General features: G+C 34.8%; 1 protein-coding gene across 1 annotated transcript in view; it reads left to right on the plus strand.

Annotated features, from left to right (window-relative positions):
* The first annotated feature begins 2,250 nt into the window (after window positions 1-2,250).
* Window positions 2,251-12,131, plus strand: part of LOC134842169 (transmembrane 9 superfamily member 1-like) — a 482,475-nt gene continuing 472,594 nt past the window's right edge. The window contains exon 1 of the mRNA XM_063858384.1: window positions 2,251-2,262. The gene's annotated coding sequence lies outside the window, so the exon portion shown is untranslated. The remainder of the gene's footprint in view (window positions 2,263-12,131) is intronic.

The following is a 12,131-nucleotide window of genomic DNA, read 5'->3' on the forward strand; positions in this document are numbered from 1 at the left end:
CACACACAAGTAAACAGACAAGCAAGTGTAGCACGCATACTATTTGCAGGATTTTTCGGAATTTTTTCTACATCAATAAACAAAATTCTTTTAGACGCACAAATAAAAGAATACAACACAAAAATAGCAACAAGACAGAACACATACGACGAAGAACATAAAAATGTAGACACAACGCCTCCAGCACCACAGTTACCACCCCTACCACATAACCATCCATTATCACTAGTCCCACGAAATTTTCGAAATTTAGCAATTACACATAATCCAAACTTCAGACCAACCATATCACAAAGTCCCATCCAACATATAAGGACACACCATTCACAAGATAAAAATACTTATGAACAAATTATAGAACAACCCCATACCACCGCTTTTCAGTCTCAAAATAATAATTTTTTTAGCCCACGATGAGCCGACAACTTGGATCCCTACACCGCTCAAATTCCCACCCAACCAACCTCACCACTCCAATTACAATAATTCCACTTTTTGCTTTCCCGCCACCCAATTTTCCAACCATTAATGTAACATCAGGCATGAATTCAGATACTAATTTACAAATCTCAGTTTTATACACCACTTCACAACTCAATAACCCGAATATTGAAACCCCCGATGAATTTGCCGACTCTGAACCATCTCCATCCAATCATTTTCACACCAACCCCTCAATTCTTTCCCAACCCCCTTTTCAACCAATACTACCAAATAACCCTGTCCCAACCAATTCTACACCCTCTTATGCTTCCCAAGTCACTCCAACCTACTCTTCACTTCATTCAGACCGATCATCCAATTCTTCAGATACCCCCCAAATCTCCCCAGAACTAGATAATTTTATTACCCTACAACAACAACCCTACCACCTTGACACCCCCACTATAAACCAAATTTCATCCACAATAGATTCATCCAACCCACCTACCCCTACACCCTCTTCAGTTTATACCGAATCATTAGCACCATCATCCACATCTACTGAATCTTCACTCAGCACTAATAGAGCTTATCGCACTATTAAAAGAAAGTTCCCAAACCATCCTTTCCCAGCAAAACCAGGAACAGCCCGTGAATATATAAATCATCCAAATCACACTAACACGAAAGAATTTTTAGCTATCACCTTACCCTCATTTCCACAATATACCTTAAACACCCCTCACGACACTAACGATACACGTAGTTTTGTAGACGAACACGTTTTAATGCCTACCCTTCCTTGGACCTCATATTATCATTTTACTAATCCCCTTTGCCTACCTTTATCTAACACTCACATCGATATAGAACGAAATAAAGACATGCTATATCGACTCACTACACCACTAACACCTAGACAATTTACTTACATCGGATATAAAAAGTCACTAAAAACATACACTGCACCCCGAGCTAACGAATATACGCTAGAATATTATGATCATAACATCATCCGAACTAACCAAGATCAATTTTTAGACGATGATCGCTTCGCTAACCCACAAATCACAGAAAAATTTTTCATTAAAACACCATATGTATTTACACTCAACATCTTTGATCGCAAATTTCACCACATCATTTCAGAAGCACTAACAGACACACAAGCCTACAAAAGTTTTAAAGAACGCTTTCAATTTTTTTCACTAACCTTTCATTTCCTTGCACCACATGAACGAGATTTGCACTGCTCACACGATATTATGTTACGCACTAAACAAACTCACACATATACATATTATCGTTTTATACAAAATCACTTCGACCTACACACTCCCTCCAGACAACCACACCACCGTTTTCAATTCATCAATTCCAAATACAACTCACCATTCTTTCTTAACTTCACATATTGCATTAAAGATACTAACCTTCATGGTATTCTTCGAAATTACGACCCCATAACACAAAGGTATATTTTTTGTCCCATCACGAAGACCTTTAACGCAGAAGAATCCCGACCCTTCCTTATCCCACACGAATTTGTTCAACCTATAGAAATCCCCATATTAGAATTCATCCACAACACTAAATTCAATCACAAATTATATAATCTCATCCAAAACACACCTTATGAGTTCGCAGTTGGCACAGAAGAACTAACAACCATTAAAGCACTTCAATTGCTTTGGCCACTGCTTCAAACTAAAAATATCATCCGCATCTTAGCAAAATTACTAACAACATCCGACCTCATCCACGACATCTTTCCCCACGGTTTCTTCCCCGACGACTAACAGGTAAGTATGAATTATACATATTATTAACTTATTAAATTAAAATTAGAAACTAACCATTCTTTATCCATGTCTTCTTTAGAATTTTAGCCTTCATCCAACGATCATCTGAAAAATTCACAAACGAAAAATAAAGATAGAAAACTTCTTCAAACTGTTTAAAACTCTATTAATTTTTTGCACCAAACAATTAAATAAAAATAATACCAATGCAGTAATTTAATTTATAAATTTTTTCCCCACAAGCAGTAAATCTAATAATGATGAAAATTTGTAACTTAATTTTCCCCAACAACTAGCAGTAAATTTGAATTTCTATGTAATAAATTGATAAAACGAAAATGCAGTACTAACCTTTTGATATTTCCATTCATTCGCACAAAAATTCTATCCACACTCGCACAGCTCGCCCACGAAGAATTGTTTAAAATAATGAATTTCAGTTTCAAGCTTTCACACTCAACAACTCTAACACAAGATAACACGTTTCAAATTTTCCTTTAACCCGGTTGGAAAGGAATTATATACTAAACAACACTAACCAACGCAGCTTACTAAACACCACAAATCATAGAATAACAGCATGACTAAGAAAAGGAAACCAACGGTACCCAAACCGGATTAACCCAGTTTAAAACTGGATAATTTATTCTTTTGAAGACTATTATAAAGTCTAAGAAAGAAATAATAAAACACAAAAAAGTCGAAAGACAAACCCATACCAAAAACAATTTGATTTTTGAAAAAAAGACACAACCAACAAAACATAAGAAAAACCACAACAAACCCAACATAAAACGTTATCACATAACAGGACCTCTCACAAACACCGCATGCAATTATACTCCCACTCCTGGCCTAACCCACCAGAAGAGGACGTCCTGAGCATGCTCTATAGCCGGCCTAACCCACCGTGCTACATCCACGCTTTGTGACCACACTCCTATTTTTAATAAGAGCTACTCAAGGGTGAGTAACTCTTCAAAATAACCGAACTAAAACAAAAAGCTTTTGTGAAAACAACTAACCAAAATCATAATTAAAAAACATTAAACTAATAAAAGTTTTATAAAATGTAAATTATATTATGCAATATATAGATCAGCATACAACACCAAGGACGAACATCCAAAGACAAAACGACCCCACTACACTCGAAAAAGAATGGCCAACCACAATCGATATGCCACTCACAATCACAACTCAAAGGATTTAGAGTACGACTTGACTTCGCAGAAAAGGACTTCATTGAACTAGACCAATGACCACCTCGATGTTCAAGTATACGTACAGATCCGAGTAACCAGGCATCCCCTCCATGCACAATCTCCACGCCATTCCCAGACAAGGTCAAACACAAGAAGTTCTCTACATGAAACAGAAAAACCTGACATAGCCAACCATTCTGAAATCAGATTTGAGTTTGTTGCGGAAACACAGTCGTTGTCACAAGAAGACACAACGTTTGATGTCCCTAATTCCAGCGTCCTGGAAGTTCTCTAACAAGGGAAACCGGAAAAGAAATATGATGTTCGCCAAATACCAACGTCCATCATCCATCCTTCAAATTGCAGAAAAACTATTCTAAAAAACTCTGTAAAACCCGGATGGGTGGAACCTGATCTAAACTACATTTTATGATTGGATAAATTAGATATTTTACCAATGTAAAGTATTTAATATTAACCAATCATGATCCATCTGACTAACAATCCACTTATTTGTAAGTGCTGAAATTACTTGTAATTTCAGCACCAGAGAGATTTGAATTTAACTTAGAAATTAGTTGACTCTCCAAGAAGACTTCAGCAGCCGCAATAAACCAGTATACCCTAGATCTATTGAGCCTAGCAGAGACTAGTTAAACAACCTGAGACTAGATAAGTATAAGAGTAAGATTAGGATCGGTATTAGACTAAGAAGTTGCACGAATCTATCCGGCCGAAAATAAGATAGCGTGACGAGCAGACGGTGTACCCTATCCGAAATTACTCTATGAGTTAACCACATCGGTTATAACTCATTATTGACATTTCTGATCATTATTTTATCGATTAGCCTATAGAAGTTGATATTTTTCTTTTTTTTCTGCTCTTGGACCCATTCTGGTCTTAGACCATTCTGTTTATTGACTGGCCACCGTCAATATGTTACTAAAGGAGTGTGGTCTTGATTTAGACAAGTCAGTATTCATACTCGTATTCATACTCGTCAGTATTTAGACAAATACTGTATGAACCAATCAGAATCGAGATAAGACAAATAATCAAAAATAAATAGTATTATTTATTAATTACTTCCTTGTCTGGATTCTGATTGGTTAAAACAAAAGTTGTCTAAATAGTGACGTGTCTGAATACGCGGTTGTCTAAAAACTGCTACGTAACCGTTACTAAACTATTCGGTGTAGCATGCTCACAAAAAACCGTTTGAACGCATTTATGTTTTCCCCTTTTAGCTATAAACGCAACGTGTTACTCAGATCTGAGTACGTGCCCGACAGATCTGGTCACGTGTCTGCCAGGTCTGATCACGTGTCTGCCAGATCTGGTCCAGATCTGCAGCTGTTCATATAATTTCACTCCTGTGCACTCCTGTCACAGTTGCGATCAGAACTGATCTAGAATCAGAAATGTAAAATAAATGACCAGATCTGGATTGTAAGCAAAACTTCATTACGAGTGTTGTCCTGAGCTTAAATTTGAAAAAATATTTCACCTGCGTTCTTTTTCCATAAAATCGGGGGGGGGGGGGGGTTTAAAGAATGCCATTTTGGCCAATTTGGGACAATTAACGCGCGATATATTTCGCACTATTAACGCGTAAGCGGAGATTTATTCCCTCTTTGAAAACGTTCCAATTTGGTTCAAGGATTATTAAATGCCATAAAAGGTTTGTTATCACTTTAAACTTTATATAGCGTGTTTTACAACAAAACCTCGATTAGAAAAAAATTCATTTTTTTTTATTAGAATTAATTTTTTCAAATTATTACTGATCCATAGACCTTTAAAGGCAGTCGGAACATTCCGGACTTCGCCTTGATACGAGCAGTCTTGTTTGCTTTCAGTGGAGACGAAAAACTCGAGCTCAAGTTCGTATGATCTTTCAAAAACGCCATCGAAGTTCTTTTTTGACCAGGATCAATCCATATGCTTTTTTGTAGTTGAAATGCCCATTCAAAATTAGTTGGTTTCTGTCGCCAAACGAGCTAATGTGAAAAGATTTAATGACACTTGCTTATTGACATTTTTGGACCACCCGGGTCGAGACCCCGCTCAGAAACCGCTCAAGATATGAGCGGTTTCAGCGGTTTCAGCAGTTTTCCAGCAAGATTTGAGCTGTTTGAGTGGTTTGAGCGGTTTGACGGTTTTTTTTTGGAAAAACCGCTCAAACCGCTCAAATCTTGCTTGAAAAACCGCTTCTTGTTGAGTTTCTAATGGTGCAAGTAATTTTGTTCCGGTTTGGGCGTTTATTGCTATTCTTTTTGACAAAAACCATTTTTGAATTTTTTTCCGTTTGGTTTTCAAAACATTCATATTTGTATCGCATGTGTTGCAAAGCTCAGCTTTGCTCTCTTTTTAAAAAAACTTAACTTTACTATATTGAAAAGCATATCCACGAAAAGAAATTTTAACTTTTTGTTTCTCCAAGTTCGTCTGGCTTTTTCTACATCTAATTGATATACAGGGATCAGATACAAACAATTTCCGCTATTCTGTTTTCCTGGGCTCTGTTTTCTCAATTTTGATGGAAAATTCTGACAGGAAGTCCCGAGTCGAGATTTTTCACCTATTTTGAAGCAAGATTTGAGCGGTTTGAGCGGTTTTTTTAGACGATTGCGCTCAAAATATTGCTTCAAAATGAGCGGTTTTTAAGTTGCTTATCTAAAAAAAAAACCGCTTGAAAACCGCGCAAGATATGAGCGGATTTTGAGCGGTTTATCTAGAAAAGCCGCTCAAAAACCGCTGAAATCTTGCGCGGTTTTTGAGCGTTTTTTTTTTAGATAAACCGCTCAAAACGGTTCAAATCTTGCGCGGTTTTTGAGCGGTTTTTTTTAGATAAACCGTTCAAAAACTGCTCAAATCGCTCAATTTGAAGCAAGATTTTGAGCGTAATTGTCTAAAAAAAAACGCTCAAACCGCTCAAATCTTGCTTCAAATTAGTTGAAAATTCTCGACTCGGGCAGGGGCTGATTATTTTTTTAGCTATCAAGTTCAGTGGTACACTCTGCAAGACACATTTGCCTTTTAAAAATGTTCTTATTAAGCAAATAATGAACTGATAAATCGTTAAGTTTGGAGTAAAATGATTCAAACAAAAATTCTTGATTTGAATTTCTAATTGGAACAAAATGGAGCAAGGAACTAATTGCTTTATGGAAAATAGAAAACCCCAAATTTACAGTTAAATAGTACCTTGCATCCAGTCTAATTGATTCATTTTTTGCACCTAGGTCGAGACATGAAAGTTATTTAATGAAAAGAGAGAGATATTCTGCTCGCTCCGTTTCTTCGACTTCCAGAGCTCAGTGTCAATTAAAAATGAGAAAGCTGAATTAATCAAGAAAGCTATAAGATATTTCAGGATTGCTGATTGAAGTTCTGGATGCGGTATCAGTGTCTAAATCAGAACACGATAAGCGCATCTAATCTTAAGGAGTCGACTCATCTTTCCTGCTCAAAATCACACCACCTTTATGTTTAAATTTGCCTCCCATATTTAGTTTGTTATCGCGACGCTTTTTAAATCCAAAGCCAAAAACAAGACTGCTCGTATCAGGGCGAAGCCCTGAATGTTCCGACTGCCTTTTAAGGTTTATGGAGCAGTAATAACATTAAAAAATTAAAAGTAATAAGACAAAATGAAATTTTTTTTTCTAAAATTTGAAATTTTTTATGAAAATCATCCCCCCATACGCCATATAAAATACCAAAATATAAATTTCGCTCCTTTTAACAAATCAATTATGGCAAAAAAGCTTCTTACAACCAATTTGGAACGATTTCTATGACGGATTAATTCTCCGCTTACGCGTTAATAGCGCGAAATATATCGCGCGTTAATTGTCCCAAATTGGTCAAAATGGCAATCTTTAAACTCTCATAATTTTACAAAAAATGATCACAGGTGAAATATCTTTTCAAATTTAAACTCAGGACAACAATAGCTTTCGAATGATATAATAAATTTTTGTCAAAAATGGCTAGTTAAAAAGTCGAAATTTGTCTGAAGAAAAAAAAACCCACCCCGAGCACAAATATTCCGTTACTTTCGTACGGTTATTCGTACAAATAATATTTAAACAATTGTTCAAATGAAATTTTCTGTTAGATTGCTTTTTTTGAATTTTTTTTGTGTTCTTTTTTTCCCAATATTTGAAGAATTCAACTTCGCATTTTCTGAAAAAATGGTTTTAGCTAAGTGTTCTGTTGATATCACGCCTTGTAATTGGCAGAAAAACCCAAAAAAATCACACTAATATTTAGAAGGTCCTTTTTTACCTCGCAAACTAGTATTGCGACTACGAGAAAAGTCAATAAATCTGTAGAAATAACTTTTACACAATTTTCAGTACTTTTTCATCTTTTCCTAGAGTTTGTGTTGCATTGGCTTTTTTCCCAGTTAAGTTTTCGTAAAATTCTAATAAAAACGTCTAATATTTACCGGTTTGGTCTGAAATTTGAGCAATTATGGTTAAAAAAACTGTGTTTGTTAAACGGCTTTTGTGACGAAAATTGTCAAAATTTTGTTGAAAACTGGTTACGAAAGAGTATGCAGCTGTTGTAATTATCTGAGGTTTTATTGTTGCACATTTTTTCGGTGGTATTCATGTAACTTATTTAATTCAATCGTCAAAAACTTTTTGTCTTAAGCAATTTGTTACAAATTTTTCTAAAGTGTTGCGATATATTGCTCTTTTTGTTTTTCTGAGGAAGTTTCTTGAGCTCAAAATATCACTATTGATTGAAAAAATTTAATTACGGTCATCCCTTTTTTTAAAGAAAGCGGTTTTGTTGACACATACTTTAGAAGTTTCAATTTCTGTAACCTGGATAAGCAAGAAAACTTTCCACAAACTTTGGCTTAGATGCACTGATTTTTTCACTTCGTCCGATTTTTCTCTCAAATTTTTGAAAAAGAATTTTGCATTTGGTTTTTTCCCCAACCGTTTAACCTATTTTATATAGAACAAAAAACGAAAAACTCAAAATAAAATTACATTTGGTATTTTTGAGTTTTTGCCTTAATTTTTTTTTCGTAATCTTATTTGTATAGAAGTATACTCTTCAGTATTTTGTATTTGATTGGCTCCAGTTCTGGAACAAACGAAATTTTCTACTCTTTTTTTAATCATCTGATGCAAAAAATTGAAAAAAAGTTCATTGGTCTATTTTGAATTTTATTTTAAGCATAACCATATTTTTTCGTTCTCCCTAATTCACTTAGCAACCTCACTTTTAAAAATCATTTTTTCAAAATCAGTCTTGACCTCTCGTACTTTCCATATTTAGTATAGTTTTGAGGTGTATGGAGTATGTTTCAATGCATTCTTAATTTGAGGGTTTAATTTTCTAAGTTGAAGTTTTCATAGTGAATGTTGTTTTCATCGTCCTTACCCAAAAAAATTAAAGTGTTTCGAAAGCGACTCCTATATCATCCAATTTACAGGTAAACTCAAAGAAAGAAATTTGAAACTTTAAAACAAAAGTATTTTGGTTGGATTTGGTGTTCATAAAATTGCGAACACAATTTTGATCAAACTGCGTGACTATGAACAAAATTGTCTACTCAACACCTTATCCATCCTGTTTTTTGAATTTCTCAGCGTTTTTATTTTGATAAGCCAACGCACGTTCTTTTAAAAAAACATTTTAGTTACTGTTTTAACAATTTTTTTTAAAGTCCACTGTACTCAGAGCTGTACCTGCTCCATATACATCTTATTAAACTAAGTTTTTGTAGAGCAAAAATACTTCTCATCGTTTACTATCTATATGCGCCTGCAGGCATATTCATAAATAAATAATTAATTAAGGACGCCCGATGAAATTAAACGGAAGAGATCGCCGCGGCCAAGAAGCAGCACCAAAGAAAATTTATCCAAAGTATCAACACCGAGCTTTACGTTTAAAATGGGCTAAGGCTCGAAAACATTGCTCAGTAGAGCAATGACAGAAAACCGTTTTCAGCGACCAATGCCGTTTTGGACAGTCGAATGATAGCCGGGCTTACGTCTGGCGAGAGCGTGGGAAACGATATGCTCCCAAAAAACAATCGCAAGTATAATGATTTTTGTAGCGGGTGGGAATGGTCAGTTTGGGTGGTTTAATACTCCAAGATGACAACTGTTCTATTTATCGGGCTGAGATTGTCAATAAGTAGTTTTCGCACCATGGGGTCATCAAGGAAGACTGCCTACATATATCCATTCTTAAGTCCAATAGAGAACGTTTGGGCGTATATGAAACGGCAGCTTAAATCTGAGAAGGCGAACTCCAAAAACTTAGTAGAAATTGTTTTTTTTTCTATTTGGGAATCAATTCATAATTCATTTATTAAAACTGAGTACAAATCTTTGCCAAACCGTGTAAATCTCTGTTGCAAAAATTGGAGCTTTCCTTCAAAATATCGAAAAAAGTGTTAAACAATATATTTTTTAAATTAGGGTGTCTATTTATTTTTGTAGACCAGTGTAGAGTCATTTTAGGGATATGTGTCAGAAAAAAAACTCTTTCATTGACTTATGAGGGCAATCACAATCTTCAAATCGACACAATCAAAATTTCAACCTACAAACTTAATGAGTTAAAAAAACGACGAAACACGAAAAACTTCATCTTTATTTTCAATAACAGCTGCTTTGTTTGCTGGATGTAGTTTTGATGGTCATCAACTAGCCGAATGATGCTAAGAGCAGTTCACAAATCATTGCTAAATCGCGTGGAATGATCTTTTTTTCGTCAAGCTTTTATTCTTTTTAAATTTTGGTAAAACGATGCAAAGAAAAAAAAATGAATCAGCTCATTTTCGTCGAACGAAAATTGGTAAAAACGGGATTGTTCTAAGAAAAGAGGTACGCGTAGAAAAACTACAATCAATTTCTGAAAATTAAAATCATGCAACAGGGCTTAAAACTTCAAATCTATTTGAAACAGACTTCTTGAATAGTTTTTCCATTATTTGTGTTATAAAAAGATTCAACTTGAAAAAGAATCTTCAAAAAAGTAAGTTTCAAAAAAAATAACAAAATATTTTTGTCCAGACAAACTTCGATTTTTGAGTTAGCCATTTTCAATAGAAACTTTGTTTCCAAAAAAAATTGTTAGTTGAGCTCATACTTGAGAAAAACAGTTAAGCTAAGATCATTTTTTGTAAAGTTATGGCGATTTAAAGACTGCTAATGTGGCCAGTTTGAGGCAATCAGCCGTCGATATATTTCTTGCTATTAACGCTTCAGCCGAGATTTCATCCTAAATTGTTGCAAATTGGTTGAAGCAGGCTAATTTTCATATTTGCTACAATAATAGAAGCGAAAATCATCACTTTGTACTTTATATGGCGGTGCGGATATGATTTTAAAAATGTATAAAAAAATTCGTCAATAATGTTCAAGCGAACACTGTGGAACCTGATCTAAACTATATTTTATTATTAAATACTTTATCACTAGAAAAGATTTAATACTGACCAATCATGATCCATCTAACTAACAACCCATTTAGTGCTGAAATTACTTGTAATTTCAGCACCAGAGCATTCTGAATTTAACTTACAGCTTAGTTGCTTCTTCTAAGAGACCAACTCGTAGCAAACCAGTATACTTTAGATCTATTGAGACTAAGAGATATAAGAGTAAGATTAAGATCGGTATTAGACAAAGAATTTGCACGAATCCACCGGCCGAAAATAAGATAGCGTGACGAGCAGACGGTGTACCTTATCTGAAATTACTCTATGAGTTAGACCCTCCTTCCCAACTCATCTGGTGCGACCAGTGAGTTGTTTAAAATAGACCATTGTTTAAAATAATGATTTCACGTTTTAACTCTCACTGATAACAACTCAAACTAATAATAACAAGTTTCAAACTTTCTTTTAACCTGGTTGGAAAGGAATTATATAATAATCCCAACTAACCAACGCAGCTTACTAAACACGATAAAACATAAACTAACAGCATGACTAAGAAAAGAAAACCCACAGTACCCAAACTGGATTAAACGAGCTTAAAGAACCGATAATTTGTTCTTTTGAAGACTATTGATAAAAAAAGAAAGCATAAAACACCAAAAAGTCGAAAGACAAACCCAAACCAAACAATTTGATTTTTGAGAAAAAGGCGCAACTAAAACAACAAAATGAAAAAACTAGAAACAAACACAACACAAAAAGTTAACACAAAACAGGACCCCATAAAAAAACAGCATGAAATCATACCCTCACTCCTGGCCTAACCCACCAGAAGAGGACGAAGTCCTGAGCATGCTTAATAGCCGGCCTAACCCACCGTGCTAGAACACAAGCTTTGTGACCACACTCCTTATTTTTTGATCAGAGGTACTCAAGTGTGAGTAACTCTTTTAAAAAACTGAACCAAAAATAAAAGTTTTTGCAATGAAAACTAATAAAAAATCATAACTAAAAGAAAGACTAACTAAACATTTATTTATGTAAAACATATATTGCAGTAATATAGACGAATACACAATCACGAAGACGAGCATCAAACAGCTAAGACGACCTCATCTTGAACAACCTACATATCACGAACTATATCTTTTGAGACTAAGAGATATAAGAGTAAGATTAAAATCGGTATCAGACTAAAAAGTTGCACAAATCTATCCGGCCGAAAATAAGATAGCATGAAGAGCAGACGGTGTACCTTATCTGAAATTACTCTAT

Source organism: Symsagittifera roscoffensis, chromosome 3 (assembly GCF_963678635.1).
Source record: "Symsagittifera roscoffensis chromosome 3, txSymRosc1.1, whole genome shotgun sequence".
In the NCBI taxonomy this organism is placed as follows: domain Eukaryota; kingdom Metazoa; phylum Xenacoelomorpha; order Acoela; family Convolutidae; genus Symsagittifera; species Symsagittifera roscoffensis.